Source organism: Budorcas taxicolor, chromosome 5, assembly GCF_023091745.1.
Source record: "Budorcas taxicolor isolate Tak-1 chromosome 5, Takin1.1, whole genome shotgun sequence".
Taxonomy (NCBI): Eukaryota; Metazoa; Chordata; class Mammalia; order Artiodactyla; family Bovidae; genus Budorcas; species Budorcas taxicolor.
This window is the reverse complement of record NC_068914.1, coordinates 150,992,458-151,002,444: the sequence shown is the minus strand read 5'-3', so window position 1 is coordinate 151,002,444 and position 9,987 is coordinate 150,992,458.

The following is a 9,987-nucleotide window of genomic DNA, read 5'->3' as shown; positions in this document are numbered from 1 at the left end:
TTGGACTCCTGCCTGGGGGACAGATGTTGGCAGAGGGTATACACCTGGCTGATAGTTTCCTCAAACGAAGGTGGAAGGAAGACTGAACAGCCCACTGTTAAGAACACAGATATTCAGCCAGGTACGTCAACCCTCTCCCAACTACACACACACTCACAACTGACCTGTCAGCTCTAGAACATGCTTCTCAACCTATCTGTGCTGGGCACTGATGGATAATCTCCCAATCTGGCAGCACCGACCGTGGTCCTACAGTATATAATGGTACACATGACCCACCACTACACGTGACTCACAGTAGGAGTTCAAACATCCAAACCAGCCTGTATCCTTTTCAGCAAGAGGAGGCCACTGAGCAGGCACCTGAATGTGGAGGCAACTTCAAATTTCTCTAAAAATTCTTAACACTCCTATTTTTTTGTATATCTGTACCTTACTGGGGCCAGTAACAAAGTCTGTGGATCTAAACCGGCTCACAACCATACTCTGAGAGCACTACCTTGGAAAAGAACAAATCTCTTACCTGGGGGAGGAGCTGCCCTCAGGCTGAGAAGGGGAGGGGGAGGAAATCTGGAGGGCTGAGTCAGCTCAGATCAGTTTAGTCGCTCAGTCATGTCCGACTCTTTGCGACCCCATGGTCTGCAGCACGCGAGGCCTCCCTGTCCATCACCAACTCCCAGAGTTTACCCAAACTCATGTCCATTGAGTTAGTGATGCCATCTCGCCATCTCATCCTCTGTCGTCCCCTCTCCTCCTGCCTTCAATCTTTCTCAGCATGAGGGTCTTTTCAAATGAATCAGTTCTTCACATCAGGTGGCTAAAGTATTGGAGTTTCAGCTTCAACATCAGTCCTTCCAATGAACACTCAGGACTGATCTCCTTTAGGATGGACTGGTTGGATCTCCTTGTAGTCCAAGGGACTCTCAAGAGTCTTCTCCAACACCACAGTTCAAAAGCATCAATTATTCGGCACTCAGCTTTCTTTATAGTCCAACTCTCACATCCATACATGACTACTGGAAAAACCATAGCCTTGACTAGATGGACCTTTGTTGGCAAAGTAATGTCTCTGCTTTTTAACATGCTGTCTAGGTTGGTCATAACTTTCCTTCCAAGGAGTAAGTGTCTTTTAATTTCATGGCTGCAGTCACCATCTGAAGTGATTTTGGAGCCCCCCAAAATAAAGTCAGCCACTGTGTCCACTGTTTCCCCATTTATTTGCCATGAAGTGATGGGACTGGATACCATGATCTTAGTTTTCTGAATGTTGAGCTTTAAGCCAACTTTTTCACTCTCTTCTTTCACTTTCATCAAGAGGCTCTTTAGTTCTTCCTCACTTTCTGCCATAAGGGTGGTATCATCTGCATATCTGAGGTTATTGGTATTTCTCCCGGCAATCTTGATTCCAGCCTGTGCTTCCTCCAGCCTAACATTTCTCATGATGTACTCTGTATATAAGTTAAATAAGCAGGGTAACAATATATAGCCTTGATGTACTCCTTTTCCTGTTTGGAACCAGTCTGTTGTTCCATGTCCGGTTCTGTTGCTTCCTGACCTGGATACAGATTTTCCAAGAGGTGGGTCAGGTGGTCTGGTATTCCCATCTGGGCTGAACTGCTCTGTAAACAAACCTGCGGCCCATCCCCCACCTCAGCTCTGCATGTCACTACCACTCACCTTGGTACCCTGTGTTTCCAAATTTAGTGCTTTCCTGGATGGCTCATGTCCCTTTATTGGGTCCTTTCTGAAGGCACCAGGACACAGCTTCTCCTGCTCGGCCGAATTGTGTACTCCTCCTTTTTCTACTTGTTTCTGCTCCCAGTCTCTTTCTCCTTGTAGTTTAAACATTTAAAAATGCCTTTACTGCTGCTAAGAGTGCAATGCTCCCCACATTGGTTTACAGATTTAAGGGACCCCTATCAATATCTCACCCAACTTCTTGGCAGAGTTGATTCTAAAATTCATATGGAATTTCAAGGGACCCAGGCTAGCCAAAATGATCTTGAAAAAACAGAACAAGTTTGGAGAACTCATATCTGCCAGCTTCAAAACTTACAACAAAGCTACAGTAATTGAGTAATCATGTGTGATAGTGGCCTATGGATAGACATATGGGTCAGTGGAATAGAATTGAGAGTTCAGAAATCAGCCCTCAGCTCTATGATCAATGGATCTTCAACAGTGGTGCCAAGACAATTCAGTGGGTTGGGCGGGGGGAGGCAGTGCGGGGAATACTCTTTTCAGTAAGTGTTGCTGGGACGACTAAATACCCACATCCGAAAGAATGAAGTTGAACCCCTACCTCACACCGTTCACAAAAACTAACTCAAAATGCATCATAGACCTAAATGTAAGAGCTAAAATGTAAAAACTCTTAGAAAAAAATAAAAGAGTAAATCTTGGACTGAGAGGATTCCATATATGCAGGGCAACCAAGTCTGTGTGTGACAACTACTGAGCCTGCACTCTAGAGGCCAGAATCTGCAACTACTAAAGCCCATGTACCTAGAACCCATGCTCCACGACAAGAGCAGCCGCCACATGAGAAGCCCGCGCACTGCAATGAGAGAGTAACCCCTGCTTGCCACAAGCACAGAAAAGCCCAAGCGCAGCAACGAAGACCCAGCACAGCCACAAATATAAATAAATAGATAATTTAAAAATTAATTAATTAATTTAATTAGAATTTTAAAAAGAAAGTGAAAACAGAACTGACACAGTGCAAGAAATATTTGCAGATCATATACCTGACGAGAAACTCGTATGCAGAATATTTTTTTAAAAACTTTTATAACCTATAATAAAAAGACAAATAACTCAATATTTAAATGGGCAAAAGATCTAAATAGGCAAGATACACAACAAGCACACCAAAAGATGCTCAACAGCATTAGCCATCAGGGAAACACAAATTGAAACCATAATAAAATACTACTTCATATTCACTGGGAAGTGTCAGTCGCTCAGTCAGGTCTGACTCTTTGCAACCCCAGGGACTGTAGCCTGCCATGCTCTTCTGTCCATTGGGATTCTCCAGGCAAGAATACTGGAGTGGGTTGCCATTTCCTTCTCCAGGACTCACGGGGAGGCTATTATCAGAAAGACATAGTAACAGTCGTTGTTAAGGATATGGAGAAACTGGAACCACATACTACTGGTGAGAATGTGAAACACTTTCCAAACCAGCCACTTTGGAAAACAGTTTGGCAGCTCTTCAGAATGTTAAACATAGACCATACGACCCAGAAATTCTACTCCTAGGTATACACATCCACACAGTGAATGACTGTAAAGCAATGTTATTCATAACAGCTGAAAAGTGTAGACAACTCAAATGTTCATTATCTGAAAAACAGACAAATAAAATGTGGCAATATTGAGTACTATTGCTCAAGAGTGAAAAAGAAATGAAGCACTGATACATGCCACAACATGAATTTTGAAAACATATTAAGCAAAAGTCACAGTGGATCACTTTTGTATGATTCCATTTATATAAAATGTCCAGAATAGGGAAATCTATACAGACACAAAAGTAGATTACTGGTTGCTTAGGTTGGAGCCTTGTGGGTGGGAGGAAATGGCATGGGGTTTCTTTTGGGGGTGATAAAAAAGTTCTAAAATTGACTGTGGTGATGGGTGCACAACTCTGTGGATATACTAAAAGCTACTGTAACTGCACAGTCTAAACAGGTAAATTATATGGCTTGTCAATAAAGCAGTAATAATGGAGTCAGCCTACCCCGTCTAACTGCAGGTGTCCAGCACCATCAGCCTTGACTGTAGGCATCTCCAGCATGTCTCATGCAAGGCTTTCTCAGTTACCACGCTGTTAGGGATCACATCTAAAGTCACATGTTTGTTCTTAATCTAATGGTAATTTACAGGTTTGCTATTAGGTTCATTAGGGGATGTATCTAAAAATGGTGTTTATACAGAGTCAGACAAATCAATAAACTGTGCCTGACTTTTCTACCTTATTAAGCAGAAAACAGTTTCTTTTATTTTTAAGGAAGATATCTCTTTTTATGACTAGCAACTAATACAAAAAGCACCTGCCTACTTGCCAGCATGGGAATGCATTCTGAATGAGGATACACACTCAGTTCATTCATTTCTTCAAAAAATATTTATCGAGCGATCACTGTGCACTGGCTGCTCTGCCAGATACCACGAAGCAATGATGAGCAAATTGCAGAGAGGAAAGGGCTAAATAAACAAGCCTTCAGGTCAGTGTGGACACAGCTTTCAAAGGACAGCAGTCTCCCTGCCAGAGGGCCTGGTGGTGTTTCTTAACTACCAAGAGGTTCAGAGAAATACCTACACGCTTTTATTCCCTTTGAGAACTCAAGGTTGAGGTTTTCAAATTATATAAGTATTAGAAGAAGACTAACAGAAATGGGACAATGTTTACAATGATTGTGCCACCTGCCCCTCCCTACCCTGCCCATCCATCTAATTCCAAACCTTTTCTCCGCGCCACCTTATTTTCTTACAGCTTCAACTCCATTTCCAGCAGAGCCTCGGTCACCTTGTCTGCATGTCTCCCAGAGGACCCCCTTCAAAATACCTCCTGAGATTCACTGAGAATTTCAGACATGGGGCTTTGAGGCCTGGTGGCAGGCAAGACTCAGGAGGCTGTAAAGTTGAAGCCTAGTGCCAAATTGCTTCTGGGCGCCTCCCTACCCACTCAGAAACCAGGACGTGGGGGACGAGAGGAGGGGAATAGAGAGCTACCATGCTTCCCCACCCTGGCGGTACCCAGGGCTCCCAGCACCCAGCTCTGTGGAGGCAGGTCCTGCCTGGCAGCAGGTTCAAGGGTCAGAGACATGATGTAAATAAAGCCTGGTGCAGCCTCGGTTCTCAGGAACGGCAGCTCGTGCTGTGCTATGACCCCTACCCTGTTCCCAGGGGCTGCGATCCCCTAAATTTCTGGGAGTCAGCTTTGTTAGTCTCAGCACTTTGGGACTGGAGTGTTTGGGGGTTTTGTTTTTAATCTTAAAAGGCTTATTTTACAATACAATTACAAAGTAATACATCCTTTTATAGAATCTTTGAAACTTTCAGGAAAACAACACAAAATCAAAATAATCTATAATCTGACCACTCAGAAACAACCAGGTAACACTTTCATGTAAACTCTCCCGTTATTTGCTCTGGGTGCACATGATAAATTACGCATCTTTAGCATCCTACTTTGTATCCTAATGAAGTTATTTGAACACTAACCATGTCATCATAAACTTCAGGGATCTCCCTGGAGGTACAGTGGCTAGGAATCCGCCTGCCAAGGCAGGGGACACAGGTTCGATCCCTGGTCCAGGAAGATCCCACATGCCTCGGAGCAACTAAAGCCCGTGAGCCACCAGGACTAAGCCCCTGAACCATGACTACTGAAGCCCGCACCCTAGAGCCCATGAGCTGCAACTACTGAGCCTGCGTGCTGCAACTACAGAAGCATGTGCCCCTTAGAGCCTGCGCTCTGCAACAAGAGAAGCCAGCAAGAAGCCTGGGCACCACAGCAAAGAGTAGCCCTCGTGCACTGCAGCCAGGGAGAGCCCACATGCAGCAAGGAAGATCCAGCAGAGCCAAAAATAAATAAACAAATATTTTTAAACCTATATGAAAAATAAATCTTACATAAAAGCATTTTAAATAATTAGCATCTAAAATGCTATTATCCCACAGTATGATTAGAGTGTAATGACTTAACCAATCCAATACTATTAGCTATGTCCAGTTTTCACTATTATAGATAGTACCGTCATGAACACTCTTAAAGCAAAATCCTTGCACACATTTCTGATTATTTTCCCAGGATGAATTCCTAAAATGGAACAACTACCCTCAAGTTTTTGAGACCCATTCACAAATTAACTGGGGAGGAAATATTTTTTATGTTTGTGTTTTATCTGTTTAATATTATCTCTTTTTCTGCTTATAAAAGAAATATGTTCTCATCCAAAATTTTTCTAGTTTTCTTAAATGCAGAAATATGTATTAAAAAGGATTTATGCTTTCCCTGAATTCTACCATCCAGAGATAATGCTATTAATTGTTTGGTGTGTATTAGGAGTACCTCATGTGGTGGGCTTCCCAGGTGACGCAGTTGTAAAGAATCCGTCTGCAATGCAGGAGACGCAGGAGATGTGGGTTCAGTTCCTAAGATGGGAAGATCCTCTGGAGAAGGAAACGGCAACCCACTTCAGTATTCTTGCCTGGAGAATCCTATGGACAGAGGAGCCTGGTGGGTTACAGTCCATGAGGTTGCAAAGAATTGGACACAACTGAGCACGCACATGTACACACGCACGTGCACACACACACACACAACATCAAGTAGTTGGACTCAGTGGATAGCCAGGTTTTAAACGTCTCCCCACCTTTTTCCTCATTTCTCAGAAGCCCAGGCTGAGTCATGAGTGAGCTCCTTCTTTGAAGGTGGCCTGTGGCCAGGGCTGCATGGTTCACATGCCCTGCACAGCCCAGGCCAGGAAGGGGCAGCAGGGCAGAGCAGAGGAGACATCCCCCGGTAAACACAGGCTCTGGCACCCGCCCCCTGCTGCCCTGGGGGTGGTGGGGAGTGAGCGAAAGCCCTTGAGATGCAGCCAAGTCTGCAATCCTCCTTGGGCACACCAGAATCAGGTCACTGGAAAGTACCGTCTGCACGTAACCATACGCACACGGGTTCACAGCTCCAGGCTCACACTCAGCATCAGTGCCAGGATTCTGTGCACCAAGCTCCCTACCTCCACCCACCCGCCCCCCCACCCCACTATCCATCAACACGCTTGTTTCTATGCAGAACACTTATCTGCAGATGCTTGTGAAATGTGTTTATATGTGAGAGATTAATTTGTCTCTGGAGGGGACCTCACACCTACACAGAAGAGCCCAGAGTCACAGAGAGAACCAGACTGGTGATCAGAAGAGGTCCCTTATGCTGGAAGGGTCATTGCACTAGAGGGGCAGCCAGGCAAAGGCCTTGGGGACCTCTGGCCTGTAACAGTCCAGTGGCCTGGCAGACCAGCCACACCCCAGGCCATCCTCGCCTTCCAGATTTCCCTCCACATCCTAAGCTGCAGCCACCTATGCTGCTTCCCAGTGCTAACTACTCCTGGTGGCACAGCGGTGAGGAATCCGCCTGCCAATGCAGGAGACACAAGAGACGTAGGTTCGATCCCTGGGTCAGGAAGGTCCCCTGGAGGAGGAAATGGCAACCCACTCCAGTATTCTTGCCTGGAGAATCCCACGGACAGAGGAACCTGTCAGTCTACAGTCCATGAGGTCTCAAAGAGTCAGACACGGTTGAGTTACTGCGCGCACACACAGGCACAGTTCCAACTAAGAAACCCCCTTCTTTGCCTTCTAAGAGCCTACCTCCTCCATGACATCTTCTTGGCCAATGGCAGGAAGTGGGAATTCCACTTGGTCATATGTTGCAGACAGTTTCAACTTATCACAAGTATAAAACGTCTCCTTGGCTTTCTGTAATATAATATGCACTGCCATTATTCCTTGATGTGCCTGACCTATTTTCGCTTGTTCATTTCTTGTAACTTCTTAGTCTGTCAATGTCAATATTCTCACATGTTACCAAGTTCTCAGGACAACCCTTAGTATCCTGGTCAACCAAAAAGAAGCCCGTAGGTAAGAGAACATCATTCTAGAGTCACTGAGCACTTACCACTCGCCAGGTGCAGTTTTTTATGTCTTGACGTGCATTAACCCGTTTAGTCCTCTCAACAACCCTACCAGGATGGCACTATTGTTACTTTTGTTTCACCTGCGAGGAAATCACAGAGGTTAACTGCCCTGCCCAAGGTCACACAGGTGGTAGAACCAGACAGTACCACCAAGCTCACAGCCTCCAACTGCTAAAATTTGAGAGTTCAGCTGTCCACTTTTTACCTGTGTGTGTATACTATACATACATATGGGACCATATGGGATCATACATATGGGATACATACATATATGGGATCACCCATATACATACGGGATCATAAATATACTTAAAAGGCTGTTAAATGTATTTCTTTGCTCAGATTATAAATCTGTAACATTTGCCTTTTAAGAAGTGTTTCATGTGGTGGAAGTTTAAACATTTTGATATCTATTAGTCTTCTTCTTGGTGATTTCTGCCGCTTGGTTTAATGTTTGGAAAATCTTTCCCCCTTACAGTCACTATCTTGCCTTCTGGGTTTGTTTGTTTGTCTAATAATTTTAATTATTTTTGCCCGTGCTGAGTCTTCATAGCTACACGGGCTTTTCTCTAGTTGTGGCAAGCAGGAGCTACTCTTCTGGTGGGGGGCATGGCCTTCGCACTGCGGCCTCTTCTCTTGTTGAGGAGTACAGGTTCGATCGTTACAGCTCCCGGGCTCTAGAGCACAGGCTCGATGGTTGTGGTGCCCGGGCTTGGCTGCTCTAAGGCACGTGGGATCTTCCCGGATCAGGGATCGAACCCATGACTCCTGCAGCGGCAGGCAGATTCTTTACCACTGAGCCACCAGGGAAGCCCTTGTCTGTTGGTTTTATTGTTTCTTTTTTTATCTTTAGCAATTTGGGCTATTTGAAGTTTATTTCATTAATAGTGTATCTCTTTTCCTGTGGTAAGTTTGTGATACTTCCTTAACATTAATTTGGTTCTTATTTATACTAAGACCTGTTTCAAAGTTGACTTATCTGTTTATTCAATAGATGCTGTTTTGTAGGGCAAGTCTTCCCTCTTCAGTCTTTCTTTTTTCCAAGTGTTCTTATCCATCATGCCTTACTATTTTGCCCAATGACCAATAGGATTTTACATCAAGTTGCTTTGGCTGGTGGACAGGTGGGTGGTTTCTCCATGTACAAGTTTTCACATGGACAAATGTTTTCATTTCTCTTGGGTGTATATCTAGGAGTGGAATCGCTGGGTCATATGGTAACTCAATTCCCTCATAGCTCAGTTGGTAAAGAATCAGCCTGCAATGCAGGAGACCCGGGTTTGATTCCTGGGTCAGGAAGATCTCCTGGAGAAGGAAATGGCAACCCACTCCAGTATTGTTGCCTGGAGAATCCCATGGACAGAGGAGCCTGGCAGGCTACAGTCCGTGGGGTTGCAAGAGTTGGACGCGACTTAGCAACTAAAGAGAGAGTGAGAGAATGGTAACTCTCCAGGGGATCTTCCTGCCCCAGGGATCAAACCCATGTCTCTTGTATCTCCTGTATTGTTCTTGCCTGGAAAATTCCAAGGACAGAGGAGCCTGGTGGGCTACATGTAGTCCATGGGGCCGCAAAGAGCCAGACACGACTGAGCATATGGTAACTCTGTGTTTAGCTTTTTGAAGAACTGCCAAGCAGCCCAAGTGGTCCCACCATTTCACATCCCTGCCAGCAATGAGACTTCCAGTTTCTGCACTTCCTCATCAACAGCTGGTATCTCAATCTTTTTTATTGCAGTCATTCTAGTGGGTGTGATGTGGTGTCTCATTGATATGCAATGATAACTAATGATGACCATGTCAGCATTAAGTGCTTATCAATTGTTTGTGCAGCTTTTTAAGAAAATGGCCATGTTCAATTGAGTTTTTTGTCTTATCTATTGGGTTAGAAGAGTTCTTCATATATTCTGGATATTAACCCTTTGTCAGATATATGGTTTATAAATATATTCTCCATTCTATTCTCTTTTTATTTTCTTGCTGGTGTCATTTGAAACACAAAAGTTGTTTTTTTTTCTTTTTTTACTTTTTAATGGTTCGTCTATTTATTTACTTAGGCCATGCAGCAAGGCAAATGGAATCTAAGTTCCCTGAGCAGGGATCAAACCCATTCCCCCCTGCAGTGGAATCGCAGAGTCCTAACTCCTGGACTTCCAGGGAATCCTCAAAAGTTTTTAATTTCAACAAAGTCCAATTAATTTTTCTGTTATCCTTTATGTTTTCGGTGTCATATCTAAAAAAACACTGTCTAACCCAAGGTCACAAAGATTTACTTCTATATTTT